The 25,443-nt window shown below is 42.2% G+C and overlaps 1 protein-coding gene across 2 annotated transcripts in view; it reads left to right on the top strand.

The window, feature by feature from the left end:
- GRM8 (glutamate metabotropic receptor 8) overlaps nt 1-25,443 on the top strand; it is a 2,784,122-nt gene that overhangs the window by 1,309,955 nt on the left and 1,448,724 nt on the right. The window lies entirely within an intron of this gene.

Genomic DNA, 25,443 nt, shown 5'->3' with positions numbered 1-25,443 from the left:
ACCATATTTATGAAGGCCTTTCTGTAATGTATGATGGTATAGTTGCATAGCTGGTTATGTCAAAATTAAGCTGTGCTCGTCCGCAAGCTGCTTTGGAATTGGGAAAGGCTTAAATATAACATCATTTGCCAATGGATAAGAAAAGTGTGTTACTTGTATGATATCCAAATACTGTCTCTCTATGTGGCTGGAACTATAATTCTGAAGCATGCCAGTAAGGTTACTTATAAAAAATAATGAATGTTTCGATTGGATTATGTCTTCAGCTTTTCAAGCATTCTGGCACAGCAGCAGACCCTTTCAGTGTACATTGAAAGCAATACGCGGCCAGCCTGGTTCTTTTCTTCAGATAATAACAAAATAGAACGCTGTGCACAGGACAAAGCTTATAGAACGTCTCATGGAAGTTTGCAATGCGATATGCTATCTGCTTCCAAACCAACGAACCTGGATGTACCCAAATTTGTATTTGTTCATGGTTTCTGTCGGTTTTCATTGTGTTATCAAATGACAATAGGCCAGAAATATTACACATTGTATCAAGAATTTTGATTGCAACCAGCCTGATTTCGTTCTACAAATCCCCTGTTCCTCTGCCCTGTTAGGAAGGTGGTGGATAGCAGATGTCCTGCTGATAAAAGCTCCTCCCACTCTTTGAGCAAAGCTGTTACAGATTGGCCGATTGGCATGAACGCTCAACAGTGGCAAAAGCTCTACCCAGCCTAGGGTGACTTTTCCCCATACCATGTTTGGCAGTGTTACCATGCTGAAGGATCAAAATGTAGATAGTGGCTTTCTTGGAAGATTACCAATGGCTAAGGAGCGTGGATTTTTGGTGCTGGCAATGCACTCCTGCTTTAGGACCCAAAGAGCAACCGCCTCTTTTAATCAAGTATTCAAATATTCTGGTAGGAATTCCACCACTAACAATAGATAACATAGATGTTTTGAGGGTTATCCCACAAAGTGACTTCTCCCATGTCAGAGATAACCTCTTCAGGTGACAATCGTCGTTGACAATAATATACATCTAGTAAGTTATCAACCAGCAGTGTGATGAAAAAGTGTCGCTTGCACCCACACTGACAGTGGTTGAATACACCATAGCAACCCTTAATCAGGTCAGTGATTTTCGTGTAAAGCTGAGATCCTTCTGTTGTCCCCAATAAAATAGTATATATTCCTCTCCATCATCCTCGTTGAATATGTGAAAAACGCTAAAAAGACAGATAATGTACTGAAATACCCAGACATTATAAACTGGCTTCTACGTTTACGACAGCTTGTGGTAATCCAACAAAGCGTTGACAGATAATGAACACCGTTTTTGCAAGGCGAGGCAAAATAAATAGGGAATTAGGACATATGAACAGTGAGAGAAAGAACTAAATGCCAGTTATCATGGCAGACAATTACATGATGAGATGTCATTCAACAGAAAAAGAAGGACATCATGGATATTAAGTTAACACTCCATACAGGTTCAATCCAGTTGGACATCCAAGAGTTCCACAATTATTAAAACCAACAAGGAGTGCCAGCAAGTACCAGTGGATTAGATAAGTATGGAATTAACTATATGTGTAACTACTGATGTGCTTGGCTTTAGGAAGTAATGTGGCATGTACAGTACAATAATAAAGTATGTCTGTAATTTTGTATTTACTCTTTGATCAGGGGACAGCTTACAGGTCAATTGAGCTGGTTTGGGCTCAACTCCATAGTTTGACAGCTATACTCATCATATATTTCTATATGTTAAATATGGTGCACAAACACATTAGCTGAATTAATTGAAATCATCAAAATATTATATTGTAACCTAATCTTTCACACTACCTGTACTCTCAGGTGACAAAACCTACACCTCTGTACAAACAGCATGTTGTTACCGGGTTCCTAAGAGAAAATATGGGATTAGGATCTAACATTATAGCAAGAATATAGAGCATTAAAAACTCTGCCGGTAATAAATATTGCGAAAGTAGAGCTATTTTAGCAGAAGATTATGTAGTAACTGTAAGGTTTCTATTTTGTCGTTTTCTTGTGCTATATTCTATTGATCGTTCATTGTGAGATTTTTCTAATGTGAATTTTGATTGTCAATACTGCCCGGAATGGTATTGTTATGAAGGATTTTTTTTCTAAATTGTAAATCCATGAATGCCTATTATTCTGTTTGAAAACCTAGAATTACAATGATAATTAAAATGATTATGTAACTGCAATTGTGGGTTTGAGTTTCGGAGCTATCATTACATTGAGAGTGACAAGTGAGGAGGCTAGGCTAAAATAAAAACTTCTATGGAAAAAAGGATGGGTTACCACAAGCACATTAAATAAAATAGAATAATTAGCTGCACTTTGTTGAGCTGTAATTTTTGGCTATTGAAATGCAAGACCGCAACAACATGAATATATCATTACCAAAAGAAGGTAGGCAGTTCAGCCAAGTAAATAATCTTCCTTCGAGAGAACATATAGCTTATCACAGTTATATATAAAAATCAACAGTTTCACTGTAAATGGTCATATACGTGCTTTCTAGCAATGATATTTGATTACTCAGCTGAGACGCTGCAACATCATGAATCTATCATCACAATGAGAAAGAGAGACAAGTAGAGAATCTTCTATTGAAAGAAAATAATAAAGTTACATATATACATATTTTTTGCCATGAATAAATATTTGTTTATTTTTATAGCTGTAATTATTTAATACTCTGATGAGATGTAACAACACTGTGAAGTGAAGACATTGTGCTGTACATCTTTTCATTTCAATGGACCTGATTGCGAGAAAGGTCTTGACACTAATCTGACAATGGGGTGTTTGGAATTTATTGGATGCATTAATTATTGCATAATTGTTAGATCTAGCATTCTTAGCGTGGTCTCCCCTAACCTTTTGCCTCTATTTCCCAGGTTTTTGCTATGTGCTGGACTCTGTTTTTGCTGTTTTGTTACTCTGGGTGCTTTATCACTGCTGACCGTTGCTAAAGTGCAAGTGCTCCCTATGTGAAATTGTATGTGTAATTGGCTTTTCCATTATGGGCATATTTGATTTACTGGTAAGCCTCTAGCAAAGTGCACTAGTGTTGCCTAGGGCCTGTAAATCGAATGCTACTATTGGGCCTGCAGCACTGATTGTGCCACTCACATAAGTAGCCAGGTAAACATGGCTCATACCTGTCACTGCAGTGTCTGGGTGTGCAGTTGTAAACTGCCAATTCAACTTGGCAAGTGTACCCACTTGCCAAGCCCAAACCTTTCCTTTTTATACATGTAAGGCACCCCTAAGGTAGTCCCTAGGTAGTGCACTGGATGGGGTTCAGTGTATGTTAAAGGTAGGACATGTACTTATGTGTTTTTTACATGTCCTAACAGTGAAATACTGCCAAATTTGTTTTTCACAGTTGCAAAGCCTATCTCTCTCATAGGTTAACATGGGGGCCACCTTTAAATATTCTTAAAGTGCAGTTTCCCTTTGAGAGCAGATGCAAAGTTGGTGTTTGGTGTCTCTGAACTCACAATTTAAAAATACATCTTTTGGTAAAGTTGTTTTTTAACTTGTCAGTTTGAAAATAACACTTTTAGAAAGGGTCATTTTCATGCTTAAACTATTCTGTGACTCTGCCTGCTTGTGTTTTAACTGCCTAGGTCAGACTGACATTTGGGCTGTTTGTGAGTCCCCTCTAGAAAGTGACACAAAGGGAGCTGGGGTGTAGCTGCATATCCTGATGTGCCATCTGGGCTACAGTGGAGGGAGGAGTGGTCACTTTCACCTGAATGAGCTGGGCCTGCCCTCTCACAATGCAGTCTCCAACCTCCTGGTATGTGTCTGGAGCAAGGCCTGGCCAAGGCAGGACCTTGTGAAGAACAGAAACTTTCCTTTTTAGTTTGCCTACTTCAAGGGCAAAAAGGGGTATAAGTAGTGGGCCCAAAACCCCAGATTTTTTGATTTGCTTCTGGAACCAAGAGAAACCTCTGCCAAGGAGAAGAGTTGAAGAGCTGAAGTGCTGAGGAGACGAGATGCCCCTGCCTGTGACTGTGCTTTGTTGGGCTATCCTGCAGTTGCTGCTTCTGCCTGTGGAAGAGAACAAAGACTGGACTTTGTGGTATATTTCTGTTTGAGAAGAAACTCCTAGGACTTGGACTGAGCTTACCCCCTGTACTGAAGTCTCCGTGCCATCAAAGACTTCCTCTGCCAGCACCTGGACTCTCGGCTGAGATTCCTGCCCTGTCAAGTGGTGCCTAATCCAGTCCCTGGGCCCTTAAAAGGAGGAGCTGGTGGAAAATCAAGAAGATCCAAGGAAACCGACTTCAGACAACCCTGGACTTATGACGCTGCTGAATCCTGTGACGCCGCCTGCAACCAAAGCCGTGGTCCTTGCTGGAGTGCGACAACATGGCAGTTCTGATGCCACTGCAGCCTCGCTTAAGTCTGCGACTCCGTGGAAGTCGCCGCACCATTTTGTGACCGATGGATATCGACTCTGCTGGAAGTGCGCAGATCTAACGCTTCTCACCGATGCCGCCTCACCTCCACCTCTCCGCACCAAGGACCTGACGCCTCTTCGTGACGCCTCTGCTCCATTGATCCGCAGCACAAGAACCAATGCCAGCTCGGGTTCCAGTGATGTTGCGATCCCCGATTCCGTGCACCGGCTTGTTTCCTCACTTTCATAAGGTACTGTACCTGGGGGACCGTGTGACTCCATGACCGGTGCCATTGGAGTTGGATTGTTGGGAACGACTCCGTCACAACGCCTTGATATCACCTAATTGAAGCATTTGGGTTTCTAAGTGTTATTTTGAAGTTTAATCTTTAAAAATTCATAAGTTTGACTGTGTATATTAGATTTTGATGTTCTTGTTTTGCTCAGATAAATATTGGCTATTTTTCTAACTTGGTGTTGAGTAATTTTGTAGTGTTTCCACTGTGTTACTGCTTGTGTTGGTACAAATACTTTACACTTTGCCTCTGGATTAAGCCTTTCTGCTCATGCCAAGCTACCAATGGGTTAAGCAAGGGTTAACCGGGTGCGTTTCTCCTTTTGCCTTGACTAGAGTGAGGGTCCTTGCTTGGACAGAGGATAACCTGACTGCCATCCAAAGACACAATTTCTAACAATAATACATATTTTTAGGGAATAACAAGTAGACTTTAGTGCTGACTGCACCAAAATCTGCATTTCCTTGTAAATATTTCCCCTTGCTAAAATCCGACAGATTTCAGCTGTCAAAATTTTACGATGTGTGTCACCTTTATCGCACCTGATAATTACTGGGTGCGATAGACGTCATACCACTTGTTTCCACAGGGATCACATTTACAATAGGTCATTTGTAACCACTCCCAATGTATTTTCTTCATCTTACATTTATAACTCTATTGCTACCTACGGAGTTAGTTCTAATATTTCTGTAGTTATTAGCAAAACGTCTTAAAGAAGAAATTATTTAAAGTATGTATGGGGTCGTTCACAAACCTCTTTCCCAGCGTATGCCTCACTATTATCTGAGGAAAGATCTTTAGGCATGTATACAATATACACAATTCACAACAATTAGAAAAACAGACATAAGTGTATTTCATTTTAATGTGGACATGCTGTATACATCATATGCATTTATTGATTAATAATGGTCCCTGCCTTTTCAACAATCATTAATCAGAAATTGTAAAAACCTCTTTTGTACCAGCAAGTGTATTTAAAACCTGCTGTGCCACCTGCCAACCCACCAGGTCATTCTAGGGACTCTTTCTGCCCTCTCATTCTGCCCTCTGGTGGACAACTGCCCACAAACTTTAGAAATTCCAGGCAGCCAAGCAGGGATCTCGGTGTCTCTAGTACAGTAGTGGTGGCTCCACTGAAGGCACTAAACTTTACTGCTTGGATGCCATGTTTGTTGGCACTAATTGGTAAAGGATTTATGCATTCTTTTTGTTTTCCTAAAATAAACTCCCAAAGCTCGAGTTTGTTACTTTGAAACGAAAAAACATTGGCTCAACAAACACCTTGTGAATTTGGGTGATTGTTTGATTTTTTTGACCAAGGCCACACCTCAAAGGGACGGTTCCTGGAAGGGTAAAGGGAGTGACATTTGCTGTGCCCTAATAGAGAGTGGGTTAGCTGTCACTATGCTCACTGGCAGATGTGTTGCCAGGTCAGAGGTTCACATATGTGAGGAGAATACTGCAATTTTGGTAAAGCAGGACCCCACTAGTTTGCTGTGGGGTTCACACACCACCAAACTCTGAACATTGCCTAGGTCCATTAATTCATAAGAAATCTTAATCTAAGAGTGAGAGAATGGTAAAGAGCTCACATTTTGTTACTTTAGTTCTTTGTAGCTTTAAATATTCAAAAAGAAATCGCTTTAATTATTGAAAAACTCTCACTGATAAATACTTCTGTAACTTTTTCATAAAATGACGCACTTCTTGACACAGGAAACTATACTATTTTTTGCATGCAGCTTGCACCCACTTTGACTGGGCATAAGTAGTTCAGTTGTGTTTTCAGAATGTGTGATGAACAGTAAAGGATTTCAGTAAATATATTTTTTTCACAGGAAATAAGTAAATTGTTGAAAAGAAAGCTCTAATCAATATATATGTCAAGCCTAACACATACCTGTATGCATAACACACTATGCACGTTTCGGATTAGGAAAAGTGGTATAAATCAACACCGTGCATGAATACCATACCGACACACGTCACACATGAATGGCAATACAATGTTTATGTGCAGTGAAAAAGGAGTAAGGTATCCACAGGTAAAAAATACATTATGCATTATGTAGTTAACAGATTTGAAGCAAAAACTCTATTAAGAGGTGTTTAATGTCCAATGCATCGTATTTCCTTATAAAATCCATGCACGTGCTATATGTTTGCATTTACAAGAGACAGAGAAGCGCCTTGAACGGGGCGGGTGAGGGGTGGAATGACTCATTGCATTCCGCATTACCAATTAATAAGCTATGTGCCTTATTCAGCATGTCAGATTCAGACAGACTTTTGTCCTGCAGTTGTACCTTGTCAAATCCTATTTAGAAAATGTAGTTACTAATAGTTTAAAAATAAACCATATGCACATTATTTTTTTTAACACTGGCGTACACTCAAGCCTCTTGTGTAAGAAGGCTGCCGAGATGACCAATAGAGATGCAGGCCTTGGAAGGGGCTCATTACAATATTAATGATCCCTAGATGCAGTGGTTAAGAACAGATCAGAAAGATGGAAGCTATTGCCGTAGGCCCAAATTATGCATGCACATTTTCAGCGCTGAAGTAATTTGTACCTAGCCTGATTAATCATCCTGAAAGACCTATCAACAGAGAAAGAGTCTGACTTTTTAATACCAAATCACAAAAATGCTAATTAAAACAAATATAGCAAGCATATCTTTTCACGACTCCAGAGTAGATATCATTCTTTTACTTACAACATCATTCAAGTAGCCTCCAGCCGATCCAAGTCTTGACTTTTGCTCAAATGTTAAGTGCTCTATCAAACAGATGGGCAAAATTATTTTCACTGACGTGACACAAAATGCCCCCACCCCCACACTAAGAATGCGATGAATGCCTCACGAGTCCCTCTTCTCTCACAGATACTCATTGAATTTGAGCTGAATGGGGGCCCTAAAGGGTTGTGGGTTCCCCAGCCCTATAGTGGCTTGTGTTTTGACCCCTGACGAACGAACGTATGCAAATTAAATACACTGGAATGAGAACCATCGACATTACATCGCTACTATCTTTCTGATAAAGGAAGTTCTACAAGTCATTTGTCTATTCATCTAGATTAATAGAATCAGACAGTGTGTTATGTGTGAAGTGTGTGGCTGTAATGGAAATACATTAAATGTCATTGACACCAATGCATTTATGACAGACGCGTTCAGCTTAAAAGATGGTTGCCTATGGACATTATGCAATGGAGGCCACATAAAATAGTGTTGAACCAGAGCAGTTTTTTACTATTATTTGTGGATCACACGAGAATGCACATGTGAAATTTGCACTGATGTGATCTTTCTCCTCACTTACTTGAAAGCGCAGCTTTGTAACAAACAGACCTTGAGCATATGAGATAATTAGATGGCTCAGATCAGATGGTATCAGAATATGAGTCTTCTAAATAGATTAATGTTTCCATGAACTGATTACATTTACAGTGCAAGCAAGCCCAAATGTGCACAAAAGAGATTAGTCGGAGATCTCACAGCTTACAACACTGTCATGATGTGACCTTCAAACTAGTTAATATATTCTGCATTATTACTGAACTGGCTGTCATTACATACCATCCTAGCTGGCCTAAAGCTCTGGCATTGACTTGAGTCACCTCTTGGCTCTCAGGGCCTCATTCACAATGCCTTTATGCCACTGTTGCATCACTAAGCAGTGCTTTACACTGCTCCAGACTTACAGACTGACGCATTGGGCCCAATGCGTCAGTTTGTAAAACCTTGCATCACATTATACATGCGCTAGGTATAACTTATGCAAGGTAGGCGTTCCCATGCAAAAAGCCACAGAACTGATGCAGTGAAGTTCGCAACATTTCCCTGCGTCATTCTGAGACTTCACTCTTGCTCAGAGCAGGTGTTAAAGTGACGCAGGGCTTTTGTCCATGGGAGCCTTCCTCGCATTGCTGAAGAAGCATCATTATTGTTATGCTAGTCTAGCAATGCATCAGTTTAGTTCCACAAATAAGTAAAAAATTCTAATGCATTCATGAAAACGTGCCCCATGGAACTCTGTATAGCAAATACAGTGCATCAATGGCATTGTAAGGGAATCACTGGGCAGCGCAACAAACTGACATATCAGGGATGATGTGTCAGTGTGTATTAAAAAAGAGACCCTCATTGTCAAATAACCCCTAAAACTTTTAGTGCCGCTACAGCCATCCTGATAATCCAAATTCTTTTTTCCCCAGGCCCTTTGACAGTAGTTAAATGCATGCATAAAACCTTATGTGCAAGGCATTTGAACCAGAATACCTGCAGAATTGTCTTTTTATTACTATATTAACTGTATGTTACTCAATTACGATGATGATTGAAAGATGCTTTATGGAATATGTCAAGGTTTAGAAACCTAATCTACAATGTAGACAATTTAATTCCAGTCCCGTTGTTCTAGATGTGCAGTAGTTCTTACAAGTAATCAAGCAAGAAGTCCCAATGCAATAGAAGAATCAGGAAAAAAAACATTTAAATTCTTTAATGAGCAAACTGTCCTGAATCAGCCGAGTCCCAAAAAAAGTAAAAAATAAAGAAAAGGGGGTAGAGTAGGAATATCCTGACCTCCTAGGTCTGGTGCTGAGGTTCCCCGGGGACTCCCACAGGGCCAAAAAAGCACTTTTTAAAAAACTTTTCCCACAAAAATGCAGTGGATCCAGGGATCTGGGGAACAATGAAAAAAACAAAAAAACAAACAAACACGGTTTCACACACTTGTTTTTTTTTTAGCCCCCGTGTGGGCCAGCTCCCTGGGGCATATGTAATTAAAAGAAATGGAGAGGTGGGGCATGCAGCACCCCTCCCATGGACCCTTTAGGCCCCGGGGGTGCCACTTCTCCAGGGCTTAAATGAAAGAAATCAAAGGAGACGGGCCATGAGGCCCCCCTCTGTAGCCCTTTAAAGACCCCAGGGACTGTCACCACCCTAGTGCTTGCCAAGAAAATAAGAGAAGGGCCTGCATGGACCCCCTCCTTCTTTAAAAATTACCTTGGTGACCACCAACTCCTCGGGCACAGTATGAGTAAACACCGGGAAGAGGGCCACTCATATTCAGCCCTTGGTACCATCACCCTTCAGGGCTGACCATATGCAAAAGGAAAGAATGGGACCACATGGCCACCCTCCTTAAGTCATTAGTGGTCCTGCAGACCACCACCCCTAGGTCCAGCTCCCTATGTCACGAGATGCCCACCCTCAGGACACAATTTTTGCTGTCAATTGGCGGGAGCTATCACAGCTCCCGCCAAGCGAGAGCAAACTCTACGTCCCCTCCTAGCAGGTAGGAACATTGCTCCCACTCGCTGGCAACAAGCTTTTCATCTGTTTTCCTGCCGGCTATCAAGTGGTAGGCAAACAGATGAAAGTATTGCTACTGCATGCAGGGAGCAACCGTTTTGCTGATCCCTGTGTGCAGGAGCAATGCTAGCCTCTGCTGGAGGTGGGGAGCCGTCAGGGACTGCAGGGAAATTGAGGATCCCCCCAGCGGGCTCCAGCGCATAAATATGCTAATGCATATTTATGCATGAAGACACTCAAGGTACAATCATATTAGCCAGAAGTACATGTCACAGTGTCCTTTCCTCGAGATCTGCATGTTGCCGAACAAAAGGCCCACCTTCCGGCGTCACCAACTCAGAAAGCTACTATAGCACAGAGATATGATGAAGCCAGTCGGGGGGATGAGAAATAGGGTAGGGAACAGCAGGGAGAGAGATCTGAAAAGGAAAGGTTAGAACAAATATGCACTTACTCATTCATAGAAATATAACTCATCAATAGACTCTTGACTGAATGCGTCTCCGAGATATCAGATGGAGACCCCTTTTGAAGTGAGGGCAAAGTCCCTTCTTTGAATCATAGAACAAGAATAAACTACGACCTCAGAACCAAGAGATGGCAAGAGCTTTGGACTATGATCTTCATGGAACAAGAATACCACGACCTCAGAACCAAGAGATGGCAAGAGCTTTGGGCTATGATCTAACCAGAATATCAATCCTTTAACATCTATGCATTCATAGCATAAACCTTTGATCATGACCTAGAAAATCTCAAAGAATTAAATATGCTTTTCACATATTATGCTTTCCAAAAAACAATGAAAACTATGATTTGCTTATCTCCAAAAATACTTTCACATTTACAACTATAAAGGCCAAAAAGTTTTTACTCATTGAACTTGAAGCACTTTACTTATAATACAACGAAGCGCTTTTACTTGTCTTGCCTGAAATGCTACTCTCTTTATGCTAAGGGGGCGCTTTACTCATGTGGCCTGAATCACTTTGATTATTGTTCCAAGAGCCTTTTACTGCTGTGGATTGAAGCGCTTCGATTGTTGTGACAAGAGCGCTTTACACCGGGGGACTGAAGCGCTTGAATTGCTGTGCCAAGAGCGCTTTCCACCTGTGGACTGAATCGCTTGAATTGCCATGCCAAGAGCGCTTTACACCTGTGGACTGAAGCACTTGAATTGCTGTGGCAAGAGCGCTTTACACCTGTGGACTAAAGTGATTGATTTGCCGTGCCAAGAGCGCTTTACATCTGTGGACTGAAGCCCTTGAATTGTCGTGCCAAGAGCGCTCTACACCTGTGGACTGAAGCGCTTGAATTGCCCTGCCTAGAGCGCTTTACACCTGTGGACTAAAGTGATTGATTTGCCGTGCCAAAAGCGCTTTACATCTGTGAACTGAAGCACTTGAATTGCCGTGCAAAGATCGCTTTACAACTGTACTCTGAAATACCTTTGATCGTCGCGCCACGGCCGCTGTACTCTGGAAACTGAAAACGCTTTGCTCGTTGTGCTAAGGGGCGCTTTACTTTGGAAGTAATGACTTCCTCCAAAATTGGATTCATCAAGGCCTTACCGCTACAAGTACGCCCTACTCGTTTTTGAATTCACCATGGAAACAAGAATACTTCGATTGGATGTCACTCTGCCATGCAGGAACTCTGCTCTTCTTCAGAGAACTCCCCACGAGGTATGACTGCATCGAAGTCTTCAAAATAGTGAGCAACGTGTTTGGGTTTGGCTGGGCTTTATAGGCCTGCCACACCCCAAGATGGCTGCTGCCTCTAAAAACATGGGAATTGTAGTCCCTTCGTGGAATAGCACTGATAAGTGCATCTTGTCCACCAATGTTCTGAACCTGCAGCTCTATGAGCTTTGCCACAGGGCAGGCAACGCTGCTGGCCACCTTTAGAACAAGAGGGGATGACACGTGGTGTGTATAAAGCGCTGCAGAGCCACGCAGCGGAGTTTTGGGCGGGACCTGGACTGCGCATGGCCTTATTCCTGACAGTACACTTGTTTGGTGGAGATTGAAGTCTTTGTAGTCTTGTTGTTTTTTCCACACAAGGATTCATGTTGACAATATGAAGGGGCTTGAGGAACAAATCACACTAGCCTGAAGTACCCTTATTTGGTGGAGATTGAACTCTTTGTAGTATTATCATTTTCTCCACACAAGGATTCATGCTATCAGTATGAAGACGCTTGAGGAGCAATCACATGCCAAATTTTATAGGCACAAAAAGTCACTGGAGACATTACCTCGGGGTCCTCAACACCGTTTTAGTGTAGAATGTGCACTATATATTTTACCCAATGAAGTAGCACTCCCAAATTAGCCTGTAGAAAGTACTCCAGTTGTGTTGACACTTTGCACAAAATTGTGGCCTCTTCTAAGCAGGTCATGATCCATTCTGGCGGTGATGATTATTTCACAGAAATTAAATGTTAACAAGAAGCACTTACAAACATAAAGCAGGAGCCCCAGTTGAAGCTCTGCTTCCATAAAGTACAAATCATCCTAACTCCAAGTGTGTTTTATCTGCAGTTCCACACTGAAAATTTATCTGAAACCTTGACGGAGGTGAGTGCATCATTGCTCTTTCGGAGCGCAATGTCTTCTGTAGTGACTGTGACAAGTGGGTTTTGCTCTTGTCATTTCCTGTTGAGAACAGAGCACATTGGTCTCTCTTTTAATTACTATGAGTATGCAAATACACAAAATGACCTAAAAACCCCGTCCAATTGGCTGAAGGTGCTACGTGGCACTAGGTTGGATGACAACATGAGTTGGCCACAGGGCCTTGCTGTGCGGCCAGGCCCTGCAGCCAACCACTGCAGCGCAGAGCTAAAGGTTATGTGTGGTGAGGGTTGGATTAACGTAAGGTAATTTAATACAAAAAACCGTAGGAGTTCACTGAACAGAACAAAGGTTACAGGGACCTTTTAGTTAGGAAATAGAATTTGAGAAAGATAGAAATTCACTGAAAAAAACAAAGATTAGAGGGATGTTATAGTTAGGCCTTGAATTTACACACACACAAAACCACAGAAATTCCGCTGTTATAGATAGAGTTATTTCAAGTAACTTTACTATAATTTGTGCCCTCACCATGTGCAGCTAATTGCCCCACATATTACATCAATGATGACATCTTCTATGGTATAATTGAAATTATCACCGCAACATTTTCAATACAATTATTGATGAGAAAACTGTGCATGGCAGAGGTGCCATTGATACTATCATGCAACATCTGAAATTACATAATTGACAATCAACGCTTTGCATGGCAAGGGTTGGGAGTTATAGTTAATTTAGAGGGTTTGTCTATCTATCTATCTATCTATCTATCTATCTATCTATCTATCTATCTATCTATCTATCTATCTATCTCTCTGTTAGACTTGGCATCCTTGGCGTGGTCTCCCCTAACTTTTTTCCTCTGTTGCCCAGGTTGTGGGATGTGTGCTGGACTCTATTTTTGCTGTTTTTGTTACTCTGCACACTTTACCACTGCTATCCAGTGCTAAAGTGCAAGTACTCCTATGTAAAATGGATGTGTAATTGGATTTCCATGATTGGCATATTTGATTTACTGGTAAGTCCCCAGTACAGTGCACTAGAGGTGCCCAGGGCCTGTAAATCACATGCTACGAGTGGGTCTGCAGCACTGGTTGTACCCCCCACATTAGTAGCCCTGTAAACATGGCTCAGACCTGCCACTGCAGTGTCTGTGTGTGCAGTCTTAAACTGCCAATTTGACTTGACGGGTGTACCCACTTGCCAGGCCTAAACCTTCCCTTTTCTTACATGTCAGACACCCCTAAGGTAGGCCCTAGGTAGCCCCATGGGCAGGGTGCAGTGGATGTTTAAGGAAGGACATATACTAATGTGTTTTATATGTCCTGACAGTGAAATACTGTCAAATTCGTTTTTCACTGTTGCAAGGCCAATCTCTCTCATAGGTTAACATGGGTCTGCCTTTAAAAATTATTAAAGTGTAGATTCCCTTTGGGTGCAGATGGACATATGGAGCTTGAAATCTCTGAAATCACAATTTAAAAATACATCTTTTCGTAAAGTTGTTTTTGAGATTGTGTGTTTGAAATGCCACTTTTAGAAAGTAGGCATTTTGTTGCTTAAACCATTCTGTGACTCTGCCTGTTAGTGTATTCCCTGTCTGGGTTAGATTGACAGTTGGGCTATTTGCACCTGTCTCTAGACAGTGACACAAAGGGAGATGGGGTGTAGCCAGCAAATCCTGATGAGCCATCTGTTTTAGGAGGGGAGGGAGGAGTGGTCACTTACACCTAAAAGGGCTGTTCCTGCCCTCTCACAATGCCGTCTCCAACTCCCTGGTGTGAGTCTGGGGCCTGGTCTGGCCAAGGTGCAGGATTTCACAAACAAGAGAGACTTTCCTTTGAAGTAGGCCTACTTCAAAGGCTGAACTGGGTATAAGAAGGGCACTCAAATCCCTGAAAATTAGATCACTTCTGGGAATCAAGAGGAACCTCTGCGTGGAGAAGAGCTGAGGAGACGTGCTGCCCTGCCTGTGACTATGCTTTGTGGAGCTATCCTGCAGTTGCTACTTCTGCCTGTGCAAGGGGACAAAGACTGGACTTTGTTGTGCATTCCTGCTTGTGAAGAAATCTCTGAGGGCTTGTCCTGAGCTTGCCTCCTGTTGTTGAAGTCTCAGGGCCATCAAAGACTTCCCCTGCCAGCACCTGGACTCTCTGCTTAGTGCCAAGTGGTGCCCTATCCAGTTCCTGGGGCCTTGAAAGGTGAAGCTGGCAGACCAAGACTGAAAATCAATGCACAGACCACTGTGCAGGCAAATTTTTGGCGCACCTTCCGAGATGCGGCTGAGAAACGACACACCACCGGTCTTGCGGCTGAAATCAACGCTCCACCTGCATCGCGGCTGGAAGATCAACGCATGCGGCTGGAGGAACGACATGGAACACCTGCTGACGGAGGCTGATAACGTCGCAACCCACATAGCATGGTTTTTCTGATACCGTGTGGCAGGATTTTCCAAGTAAACCTCGCTAGGCATGGAAAAATGATGCAAAGGCTGCCCGGACCGGAAGTGCTTGTCCGGATCGAAGCATCGCTCTCCTGCGGAGAGGAAAAACGACACACACCGACCCGACATGAGGAACATCGAAGCACAGTCTCGCTTGGGAGTGAAGAATCAACTCATCGCTGATCTTTTCTGATGCTCAGTCGCCGGGGACGTGTTATTTTGACGCAACCCAGGTACTTTTTGACGATAACAGCGTTAGCAATGTTTTCTAAGGATTTAAGACTATTTCTTGCTCTTTAATTCATAACTTGAATTGTGTTTGGTGGATTTTGTTCGTTTTGGTCTTGTTTTGTTTAGATAAATATTACCTATATTTCTAAACCTGTGTTTTGTCATTTTGTAGTGTTTTCACTGAGTTACTGTGTGTGTTGGCAAAATACTTTACACCTAGACTCATCAGTTAAGCCTGCTGGCTTGTGGCAAGCTATCAAGGGGGTGAGCGGGGGTTAACTGAGGGTGATTCTCCTTAACCCTGACTAGACTGAGGGTCCTTGCTTGGACAGGGGGTAACCTGACTGTCAACCAAAGACCCCATTTCTAACTCTATCTATCTATCTATCTATCTATCTATCTATCTATCTATCTATCTATCTATCTATCTATCTATCTATCTATATGTGTACATATATATATATATATATATATATATATATATATATATATATATATATATATATATATATACAGCTTTAGCCAGTAGGTAGTTACAGTTAGGAACAACTAACTCCAATAGACAAAGCATTTTGTGTTTTCTAATAACTTTGGCTCTGTTTGACAAAAGTTCACAAAATTTTCAAAACTGATACAAAAGTTGGGCCAGAGGCTGTCTGGAAAGTTTTAGGGTGATTCATCAAGTGTGGACTGATAAAAATGGGAGGCGCTAAAACACCTTTTCTTTGTTCTATGGCTATGGGTGTTTTGGAATCTTTAGACACAGCTACAGCCTGAACCACCAAACAGAATTACACAATTTTTTTGCAAAAAGGTAGATCTTGTTATCAAAAGAGCACTTTTTGTAATTTTGTGTTAATGCATTCAATAGTTTTCATACTGGTGAATCTGGGCTAAAAGCAAAGCCATGATTGGCTGGCCGCAACCTGAAAGGAAAGTGTGATTGCCATTATGTTCTTGGCTAGGTCCTGGGGGAGAAACCATATATAAAAACGTACATATGTGGTCAGGATAATGGCATCCTGACTCCACAGACAACATGGATGGGTCTCTAAGGGACCCCTCAGGGGCAAAAAATTGCCCATTTCTTTTTTGGGCCAATCTGCGTATCTACTGCAGCACACAGCATAAACCCCAGCGTATGTGGACACAGATCTGAAGCCCAATGGGAAAAAATCCTCACCCTCTCGCTGAAGGCCCTGCACAGCATGAGATTTGGTGCATACAGCCAACATGCGAGGCAGTGGTTGTATTAATGTATGTTATTTATATATTACATTACATTTTTATAGATTACTTTACATTAAAAAAACATAGAAATTCACTGAAAAAAACAAAGGTTACATAGACGTTATAGTTAGGTTTATTTTTTACCCACAAAAAGACTTAGAAGTTCAGCAGTTACTGGTATACTTATAGTTATACTTATCTGAAGAAACTATAAGTCGATCCAGAAAGTAACTGTAGGCCATGAGTTATAGTTTCTTAACATAAGTATATCTATAAGTATAACTAGAACTGCTGAAATTCTTTGGTTTTGTGTGGGTAAAATGGGAACCTAACTGTATTGTCCCTGTAATCATTGGTTTTTCAGTGAATATATGCGTAATGTTATAGTTTGGTGAAATGTTCAATGTCAATGTAATGATTTAAACTATAAACACAGACATTCTCCAGTTATATTTATACATATCTCGAGTCATTATAACTAATGTCCTCAGGTAACTATAACTCATGTCCCCATTATGAACAGTTTTCTCATCAATAATTGTCTTGCAAATGTTGCAGTGATATTAGCAATGATGTTATAGATGTCATGAGTGATGTAATATGTGGGGTAATTTGCAGTGCATGGCAAGGGCAGGAGTCATAGTTACCTTAGGGAATGAGTGGTGGTCCTATTACGGACTTGAGAAAACCCATTGAGCGATATGGGGTAGAGGGGCTCATTGGAAAGTTTGCCATTGCAACTAAAATGGTATATTTGAAATGTTAATGAAAACAATAAACTCAGTTTATCTAAAAGGTAAGTGTACTTTGTGCTGTGTGAGAGAAAGCCAATTCATAAGTGTTTTGCACCTCAGCCCTGCTCCAGAGCTGCAAAACACATCACTGGCTGTCTGTTAACGTCCCTGTTCCTGAAAGACAATGATTTTGTCTCTTGTCCCTCTTAGCAGTAGAGGTGTCAACAAGTGGTCACTTAACATGATTTTGCCATCTTGGGAGGGGGCAAGAATAGGACAAATGGAAGGTTTAAGAGTTCCCAGATGGGGCTGGAATAAACACCTACTATTCCTTTCCAGGTCTTTTCTGAATTTTCTAGCTCAAAACTCAGCAAGAGGGAAAATCAGTTTTGGTCCTGACAGAGTGGAGGAAAAGGTATCCGAATAGGGCAGCAGCAAGGGAAAGCATTATGTCGAGGCTGGTGGGGGCTATTTTATTTTACAACTCATTGAAATGCTTGCAGTAAACCAAGAGAAAAAGTATTGAAAATAGAGGTTGGGAATTTATTACCAAACAGGTGTGACGTGTTCTGGGCAGAGTGGAGCTGGGTTCAAAGCTGGCGGTGAGCAGCATCTCCTCCTACTGGAGTTCGGTCAGCAACTAGTGACATCCTAGCCTAACCCTCTAGCATCACCCCTCTGGTGTGACCAAATAGAATGGGGTGGAGGGAATTCTCCAATAACTCTCATATGCACAGGATAATACTGTTGCCTAGCCACCACCTCTACAGACATTTCCCAGACTTAGGAAGAACTGCAGGAAAAATAAGAAACAATGACTCATGACTCCTGGTGGCATATAGAACCAGGAACTGCTTTCCAAGTATTGAGTGGTTGTTCTCCTATTTGCTTGATCCATAAAGAATTCGAACTCCAAGAGGCCATAGTTGACCATTGAGGACTAGACCCTGCAGGAGCACTGTGCCCATATGCCTTCCTTGAAGACCTGAAGTCTGTAGGAGAGACCAAAACAAACTTTCTCCCAGTTAAAGAAAAGTGGGTCTTAGAAATATTTTCCATATCCAGAGGACAAGGACAAAGTAGTAGGATTTCCCAAGGAGGGTGCACCCTAAGTAGGGAAGAAAATCAGGTTTGTCCTGCTTGTAGCTTTTTGTCCCTCTGAAAACTGGTTCAGTGGAACCTGGGGGGGGTAAAGGTATTACGCCTCACGGATCCCTGCCTAGCTGCAGCTTCCAGACTTGCCCCACTGGCTGATTCAGAAAACTAAAAATGTGTCAAAGTACAAGTGCAAAACAGCAGATTTGTCCCAGAAGCAAAAAGGCCTCGGTGGCCTTCAAATTTACTTTTGCCACACTCAGAGTTTTTCATGCCAAAATCAGTGGTGGTTGACAACAGGCTTGAGTTTGAAAAAACATTGCTGACTTCAGTTTCAGACCTTGCCACACTGAAAGTGTGATACTCTGAGATGTTGTGTGTGAGGAAATGAAGTGTATTACATGGTGCGACTGTGCAAACTGGCAGTGTAATACAGTTACCAACCCCTTTAGGTCCAGTAAATTTAATCTTTCAAGTCCTCAGCTTAACCCTGGATAGCTGTGGCACTGATCATCAACGCTTACACAGAGGAACAAGTGTAAAGCATTTAAACGGCACCAAAACAATTAAAGAAGAAATTGACACAACACTCAAGAAATCCCACACCTATTTATAAAAATGGACATTAATTTTTTTAACAATTTAGACACTGGAATGAAAAAGATCCACCAGAGGGTTCCAGAGATATAGATTTTACAAGCAAAAATAAATCAAAGCAGTTTCACTCAACTTAACTCAACTCAACTCAACACAAGCCTTGGCAATGTCTACAAATTAGCCACTTAGAAACGTTTTCAAAGAAAGCTTAGGTAAGTGTCAATGCAGTCAGTTAGATGGTATTACAAACTCTGGCAGAGGCTAGTCAGGAGGACTAGAAAGGTCCTCGAGAACAGTTACCTTCCAAGCATAGATTATTATTGAGTGGTCCTGAAACAAGGGTGCCATTGATAACATCAATGCAACATATGAAATGACATAATTGACAACCAACACTTTGCATGGGGCCATCCTGCGGGGATTCCTCAGTCCATGAAGATGGTGAGGAGGTCCTGTTTGTAGGGTCAACGGCCCACAAAGTTCTCTTCAGTCTTGCAAAAATCCAGTCACTAGGGTCTACCAGTTACCCGTTGTTGCGGTCACAGGCCAATTCTTCCTGAGCCAATAACTCATCTTCTGAGGGTCACAGCAACTACATTCACTGGTTCAGCAAACTCTGGTGCAACTCTGTGCATTAGGTCTTGGTCCTTGGTACTGCATGATGTCTGTGGTAGTAATTTGAAGGCTTTGGGTTACCAACTTGCCCCAACATGCTTCTTCGGCTGTTGTGCCTGTGCTGTGAACAGGAGGGCAGTCACCTGGCCCTTATAGTTGTTGTGGCTTGACTAGGCTCAGGAGAAAGCTTCTCCTTGAGCAGGCAAGGGCAGGCACAGTTCCTCTCTTTGCTAGCTATCAAGTACAACAGGTGCAGTCCTCGTCAGTTCAGCCTCTCTTTGCTGGTCCCTTCTTTGGTCCTTCTTCCAAGTTGATAGAGATCTGAGGTCTGAGTGCCAGGGGTGCCCCTTTTATGCTTGGGCAGGACACAGTTGGTAGCCAATGGACTACTAGGTTTTTCATCTTATGACCATTTCCTGTGGCGTGTGACATCTGGCTATACCAGGATGCATCACCCTGCCCACTCCAAGATGGTGAGACACGTCCTGTGGTGTACAAACTTAATCGTCCACCCCTGGTGTGTGACTACCTTGGGGCTAGAGATCCCTGGGAAAACTAGGTTGGCAGTGGTTTCCCGTCTCTGCTCCCCGTGTCAGCATGTCTAGTTCAACAATGGGTGAAGCCACCTTTGATGGGCAGATTTGAAACACTAGAGGGAGGGTTGACCCATTGTTGAACTAGACAAGCTGACTACAAATCTGCCCATCAAAGGTGGCTTCACCTTTCAAATTTTCTTTTTTGGGTTTAACACCCAAGTGGGTTCCTGCAGAAGGGAGGTGACACCTCCTTGGCCTGCAATCCCTCATTGTTCTCCTTCCTGAGAGTCATTGACAGGTCTCTTCATGGGGGCAGAAAGATGTCTTGTGGAACAGACTCCATGTATGCCTCGGAAGGCACAGAAGTATAAAAGCAAAAATTACATTCATTGTGATACAAGTAGGGTTTAATGTAACAGGTTAGTTGATACCTTACCTTGGAGTGCCCACTTTGGTCACACCGTTCAGGAGTTAGCACAGCTGAGGGGTCTACCCTATACTTGCCAAATGGTCAACCAAGGTTTTCCACTGTAAAACTGTAGTTTTGCTTGTTTTACTGTCAGGAAATGTGAAGTACATGTCTTGCCTCTCTCATATGTTACACCCTGCCTTTAGGACTCGGTAGGCCTGCCAGAGGGCTAACATACTCACATGTACAGGGGAAGTGGTGGCTTTGCCATTGCTGTTAGTGGCAAAGTCAGGCCAGCAGTGCAGTTTTGCAGTGGGGGACTGGGTGATGACTTGTTTTACTTGGAAGACCTCCAGGGTGGCACAATCAGTGCTATTTTCCCTGGGGTACACCTCTAATTTACATGCCCTGGGCATTAGGATACCATTTGTTAGGGACTTACCGGTAAGGTAGCCATTTGCAATTGGGCACAGCCAATTCAGTATACACCTTAGGATCAGGGCAGTGGCACAGAGGACTGATTAGCAGGCCTCACTGCACTGTCAGAGTTGAACAAACAGCAACATCAGTTGAAAATATTGGGGGTGACCATACAAAAAGAGACACTTCCTTCTATTGTGTGTGTTCCATGAATGGAGATTTACAGTCCACTATAGTTATTGTGTCTGACCATGATTTTCCCAGGGCTGAGCTGAGAGGCAGAGACATAAGACGGAATTCTGGATTATGGGGAGTTTCATTTCTACGTGTGAAAAGACATGTAGGATTCTATGCTTATGCAATTTTCCCTAGGGGGAGTATATTGTTTGTGGATGAAACTCTGCTTATCATTTGCATAGGTAGGATTGCAGATGTTCAGTTATAAGTCCAGACTGAAGAGGGTTGGTGAAAGAATAAAGCCTTGTGGAAGTTACTTGCCTCTGGGAGAAGGGTCTTATATTATGTTGCTAAATTACATTTGTTGGTATTGGTTTTCGATGTTTGAGGAAATTTAGTTCAGAATTGTACCATTATCCCCTCTATTTTTCTGAGTGTGTTCTGTAAGGTCTGTTTTATTGTGTCAAGTGCTCTAGATACATTAAAGAGGATGAGCAGACAGGAGCCAACAGTATCAAATAGTTGTAGCAAATCAGCAACAGCTTTGTAGGTGCTACAGCAAAATCTCAAACGTAATTTATTAAATAGGTTACAGTCTTCAGTGGTAGTGGTAGACTTGCTATCAGATGAAAATTGTTTAAATCTTCAGGATCTCTTCTTGGATATAAACTTTCAAAAGAAAGTAATACTAATTTAGTTTAATTTAGCCTGTCCCTGGAGAGCATCCAGCACTATGTTTTTATTTGCTACAGCGCTCTGAGTATATTTCAGTTCTAAACCCACAGGTTGCTCTGCACTTTGTGGTGCCTCTTCTTATGTGGACATCTTTGTGCTTCGGAAAAAACACATCAGTTGGAAGAGAACATCATTTTAGTTTAAACCTTCACTTATCTTTTTTAACATTTTATCAAGTCTGGGGCTCTTCTCACAGTCCTTGATTATCCAAAGCCAGGTCAGTTATTTATTTCATGAAGTACATACTTAGGAACAAATTAACCCCTTAAAACTACTTATGGCAGGAAATTATCATTGCATGGTCTACACAAAATTAAATAACCTATCTTATCCCTTGCAAATAGGATGCAAAGGTTTAATCAGTATTCATTCATTTTCTAAACGTAATCAGTATTGGTTGTACAGGTTTATGTGAATATGTCCTACCATTTAAACTAATTGAGGTGTTTTTGTTTACATCAATTACAAGTGTTCTCTCACTGAGCATTGTATCAGGCCATGTAAGGTTGGGAACTAGTAAAGAATGAATAGAGAACTCCATCAAATAACTACCCTCTATCCTAGCATAACTGTCTCCGGTCAGGATTACTGTATCTTTAGGAATCCCGTCACCCAATGTAGGCAATATTGCTTTTAGTATTAAGGTTAATTTATTAATATTTGGATGTGAGTGTCGTATAATGGGCAACTTCTTACGCAAATTGTCCAAGTGAAATGAAAGGAGAGTTCAATTTTACACAAAATACAAAACGTCTTTTTAAGTTGAATTCTACCCCCTACTGCTTCTTTTCTGGAAGCCACTCACATGTTTTATGAGAATTAGGCCTAGACACTAGTTTTCTAAAAATATATTATCAGGCCACAATTAAAATGATCCATACAATCACTGATATTTACATTCTAAAATAGTTCTGCTATGATGCGAGACAAAATTTGGATACAGGGCTCATCAAGTATTGTTTACTATGGTAATCCATCAGGGACAAACAATGGGTAAATTACCATCAAAGAGGGAGAGGGTCAGAAAATCCTAGAACTGCCCTCCTGTATTTCCTTTTCACTCCCTTTGTTTATTATTGTCGTTCCCAGTGAGGCACTAGAGAATGAATCAAAGTGTAGCATATCTGAAATGGGTAACTCAGCACTAGTCAATGGGAGGAGAGTGTTGCCAGGGTACCCCATGTTTCATATTTCTTACAACCTTCGTGAAATAGAGCTCCTTACTAGAATTTAAAATAGCTGTGATTTAAGTTACTTTGATAAGTTACTTGAATGGGATGCCTGGATTTGAAACAAACGCCACTCTTTCCATATCTCTGAAGTTTATTCCACTCAACTGTTTGATTACTATCTAAATGTAAAGTTAGCATGTTGAAAAACAAATCTCATTTCATCTCACTTATTACATTTCTAATTATTAGGCTACTTGTCTTGAGAGTAGGGGCAATGCAGTACCATTGTGTTGTTTTTTTACAGTGAGATGGTGTTGGACGTTTTTGCTTATGCAGGGTCATCCCCGATTGTTTTGCCTCCTATTTTTTCTGACCTATTGCTGTTGGCTTTTGAACTCTGAGCACTTTACCACTGCTAACCAGTGCTAAAGTGCATATGCTCTCTGTGTAAATTGTATGGTTGATTGGTTTATCCTTGATTGGCATATTTGATTTACTAGTAAGCCCCTGGTAAGGTGCACTAGAGGTGCCAGAGCCTGTAAATCAAGTGCTACTAGTGGGCCTGCAGCACTGGTTGTGCCACCCACATAAGTAGCTCTATAATCATGTCTCAGGCCTGCCACTGCAGTGTCTGTGTGTGCAGTTTTAACTGTAAATCCGACTTGGCAAGTGTACCCACTTGCCAGGCATAAACCGTCCCTTTTCTTACATGTCAGACACCCCTAAGGTAGGCCCTAGGTAGCTCCAAGGGCAGGGCGCAGTGTATGGTTAAGGTAGGACATATGATAATGTGTTATACATGTCCTAACAGTGAAATATTGCTAAATTTGTTTTTCACTGTTGCAAGGCCTGTCCCTCTCAGAGATTAATATGCAGGCTACCTTTAAATCTGATTAAAGTGTAGATTCCCTTTGGGAGTGGATGGACATGTGGAGTTTGGGGTCTCTGAGCTCACAATTTAAAAATACATCTTTTGGTAAAGTTGATTTTAAGATTGTGTGTTTGAAAATGCCACTTTTAGAAAGGGAGCGTTTTCTTGCTTATACCATTTCTGTGACTCTGCCTGTTTGTGGATTCCCTATCTGGGTCAGTTTGATAGTTGGGCTGGTTGCACCTCACACTAGACAGTGACACAAAAGGAGCTGGGGTGTAGTCTGTATTTCCTGATGAGCCATCTGTGCTAGGAGGGAGGGGAGAAGTAGTCACTTACACCTGAAAGGGCTGTGCCTGTCCTCACACAATGCAGTCTCCGACCCCCTGGTGAGTGGCTGGGGCCTGGCCTGGGCAAGGCAGGATTTCACATCCAAAAGAGACTTTACTTTGAAGTAGGCCTACATCAAAGGGGAAATTGGGTGTAAGAAGGGCACCCAAAACCACAGACTTTAGATCACTTCAGGACATCAAGAGGAACCTCTGCCTGGAGAAGAGCTGAAGAGCTGAGGAGAAGTGCTGCCCTGCCTGTGACGGTGCTTTGTGGAGCTATCCTGCAGTTGCTGCTTCTGCCATAGTAAGAGGGCAAAGACTGGACTTTGTATGCCTTCCATCTTGTGAAGAAATCTCCAAGGGCTTGATTTAGAGCTTGCCTCCTGCTGTTTGAAGTCTCAGGGACAGCAAAGACTTCTCTCTGCCAGCACCTGGAGTCTCTGGAGAGACTCCTGCTCTGACAAGTGGTGCCCTATCCAATCCCTGGGCCCTGGAAAGGAAAGCTGGTAGGAATCCAAGGAAATCGACTTCGGAAGACTTCGGACCGACGACGCTGCTGAATCCGGTGACGCCACCTGCAACCGACTCCATGATCTTCGCTGGAACACGATGATCTTTGCAGGCATGATGCCGCTGCAGCCCCTCTGAAGTCCATGACTCCGTGGAAGTCGCCGCACCACGTCGTGACCGACGCTGCTCGAAGTGCGCAGATTAAACTTTTCGCACAGACGCTGCGATCCCCGACTTCGTGCATCGACTTGGTTTCACTCTTCACCAAAGGTACTGTACTTGGGGGTTTACGCGACTCCGTGTCCGGCGCTGCTGGTGTCGGCTTGTTGGGAACGACTCCGTCACAACGCCGTATTAACACCGCATCAAAGCATTTTGTGTTTCTAAGCGCTATTTTTGAGTTTCATCTTTAAAAGTTCATAACTTGACTTGTGTATGTCAGATTTTTGTCGTTTTGGTCTTGTTTTGTTTAGATAAATATTTCCTATTTTTCTAAACTGTGTTGTGTCATTTTGTAGTGTTTTCATTAAGTTACTGTGTGTGTTGGTACAAATACTTTACACTTACCACTCTGAGGTTAAGCCTACTGCTCTGCCAAGCTACCAAAGGGGTAAGCAAGGGTTAGCTGAGGGTGATTCTCTCTTACCCTGACTCGAGTGATGGTCCTTGCTTGAACAGGGGGTAACCTGA

Source organism: Pleurodeles waltl, chromosome 4_1 (assembly GCF_031143425.1).
Source record: "Pleurodeles waltl isolate 20211129_DDA chromosome 4_1, aPleWal1.hap1.20221129, whole genome shotgun sequence".
Classification (NCBI taxonomy): Eukaryota; Metazoa; Chordata; class Amphibia; order Caudata; family Salamandridae; genus Pleurodeles; species Pleurodeles waltl.
The sequence above is the reverse complement of the archived record's forward strand: the minus strand, read 5'-3'. Positions and strand labels throughout refer to the sequence as shown.